We start from the raw sequence: 3,051 nt of genomic DNA, 5'->3' as shown, positions 1-3,051 counted from the left end.
TCATTGTGTCGCCTGCCAATGATGTCATACACCCTCGATTTCCGGTTTTGTTTTGTAGAAAACATGGAAACACCAAAGACGCTTTAATGTGTTTTATTATACAGGTGACGACCGCACAGAGTAGCATTATAACATAACTTTCAAATTTATCTAGTATGATAAAACAGCGATGCTTTACCCCACATATGTACGACCGGAAGGAGCGGAAGCCGTCGACTGTGGCATAATAAAAGCTCCGCTGCTTTCGAGCCATGTGTGGCGCTCGTTTCTCATTAGCAATTGCTTCAGCGGCCTCGTTTCGCTTCGGCGGCTTTCAGTCTCACCCTGCTTCATACTACGACCTTAATAAATCTTTAATACATTAGCTCATCCATGAACATGATTTCTGCCCAAGTGCCGTCGGATTGCATCGGCTGTGGGGATGAAGACCACAACTCCCATGATTCCACACTCAGTCACAGCGTCATCAAACTACATATTTGTTTCTTTGTTTGTTTTGAAAACGCGCCCTCTAACAGCGAAAATTACATATTGTGCCTTTAAGTTTCAACTAGTGCTGTCAAAATTAGCGCGTTAACGCAGGCGATTAATTTTTTTTCAGTTTTGAATGTGAAATTATTCCAAAATAAAAGTATATTTAAAAACTTTAATGTTTGGGGGGAATCATTTCAGAGAAAAATGTGCGATTAATGAGTTAATTTTTTTAAATCTAAATTGACAGCACTAGTTTCAACCAGAGTTGCCAAGTCCGCCTATTATACGTGACTTTGGGCTTCTTTTTTTGTCTGCTCACAGTTAATAGCCAATCAGTGCAAAAATATAAGTGCTGTAGCGTAATTTGTCAAATATTCCGCCCCCTCCGCACGCGCCTTCTTTTTGAACGTGATTTTTCTTCAATGAGGGATTGAAGAAAAATCACGTTCAAAAGGAAGGCGCGTGACGCTATAATCCAAGCGATGATAGTAGTAGTAGACGTAGAGGAGTGGGATGACTTTTTTCCTTTATAAGGTAGCCTAATTTTTACAATGTTTTTGTAATGTATTAATTATCACGGGCTGTAAAAAACAAACAAAAAACAAACAAACAAACAAGTAGGCCTATACTAATATGTTCCTGCCTTGTTGCAGTTTGCTGATTTTTGTAAAATAACTTGTTTTTGCTTTTCTTATAAAAGGGTAGTTTCAGTTTAATATGTTGCGGGCTCATTTATTGGTAATAAATAATTGATAATAAATAATATTGATGATAATAAGTTATCAAAAAATATTGGGCTTGTTTTGGGCTTGTTTTTGAAGCTGCAGTTGCTTATTTGTCTTGCGAAAGTTGGCAACAGTGGTTTCAACCCAGAGTGACCGCAGCTGCAACAATGCCGCACTAGATCAACAGGGCCCCTGTTGTAGTCAGTGGAGCGCACGGAAACTTACATATAAGCTTACATATAACAGTGAAGTCGCATCGTGTTTCAGTGGCGCATTCGTTTGGCAGGAGGTGAACCGTCCACGGTGGCGCCGGCGCCTCGTTCGCTTTGAGTGGAGTTTTGAGTGGAGATCCGGTGAATGCTAGAAGGCTAGCGTTCCCAGCAGACGTTAGCTGCAACGGACATTTAAACAAAAAAGGAAAAATGTAAGATTACAGACGTTTTCCTATTTATAGCCTACAGTAATAATTTGATAGGAGCACAATGTAATACAAACCTTTATTTAATTCAGGAAGTTTCCCGTCAGTCAAGTTTTCTCTGAGGACAAATGTATCCAGTTTTAACCGGTTTGGCACAGACTATGCAACATTACCACCTTGGGTTACACTTATCCAGCGCTGGGTATGTATGTGACGGGGTTCATCATTTGTATTGACAGTAAAAATTACCCAGCAGTTGAGTTACAGAAAAACTACCCAGCACCTGGGATTTTTATTTTTATTTATTTTTTTATAAATAACCCAATAAAATGACCCAAGAAGCTGAATCCAGCATTTAGGTTAAAAAGAAAAAAATAAATAACCCAGCATTTTTTTTAGAATGTGTGTGTGTGTATATATAAGATTCAGCTACATAAGGAGCTTAAAATATCGTCTTGTGATGTTGGGTGCCAGAATCGACGTAGTAGAGGCTCCAATTTTAAAGCATACCTGCTGCCACCGCCAGACAAAAAACCGACGACAGCTGTGGTTAAATGCGATAAAACGAGCGGACTGGACAGAAACGATAGTAAAAAATGCTCGCGTTTGCAGCGTACACTTCTTGTCAGAAAAGGTTAAATAAAGAGTTGTGTTACCCGTCTAAAGATTTCTTATGCATCTCACGACTATGTCGCTTATGAAATAATGCCTGTGTGCATGTGTTTAAAACAACAAACTGACGATTTATATGCTTAATGATCTGTAATTGTATATAGGCTACATTGTTGTGATTGATTGTGGCTGGAATTTTTAAGAACTTGGTAAGAAAAAAATAATCAAGTACAGAAAGTTCAAAATTAGTTTCTGGAATTTTTATTTCTAGAAAATATTCACATCTTAATTTAAATGTATAGGCCTACTGTATGCAAAGTAAATGCATGTAATGTCACTGTAAACTTACATAATTTACAGGAGGTATATACTTTAAAATAACTATTTGTATCATTACATGACACATACATCTTCAAATAATATATCCATCACATTGAATGTTTAACTTTTTTGTATTTGGGCCCAGTTCACTCTAATGTAGCTGTAAAAATAGTTGCCTGCTGAAATTGAAATATGCATCTTCATGACTAGACAGACACAGATGAGTTTCTCTTTATTACAACGTTACACGTTAGGTTTCTCTATATGAATCACTCAGCCGGCGGTAACCCTGTCAGATCATCCATGCGTTGAGCTAGCGTGTAGGGTCGGCCCATCTGGTTTCGTCTGTTAAATTTAACCTTTTCAAATAACAGACGCGATCCCGGACAGCGAGTGACTTTACAAGCAGGTAAAATCGGATTTTCTCCAGTCATTGTTAAAAAACAAAACAAAAACAAGCTAACAAACTTCATAGCTAGCGTTAGTGAAGCGGTCAGGGGA

This window comes from Sinocyclocheilus rhinocerous, unplaced genomic scaffold (assembly GCF_001515625.1).
Source record: "Sinocyclocheilus rhinocerous isolate Xijiao unplaced genomic scaffold, SAMN03320098_v1.1 scaffold154, whole genome shotgun sequence".
NCBI classification, from domain to species: Eukaryota; Metazoa; Chordata; class Actinopteri; order Cypriniformes; family Cyprinidae; genus Sinocyclocheilus; species Sinocyclocheilus rhinocerous.
Note: the sequence above shows the minus strand (reverse complement) of the source record.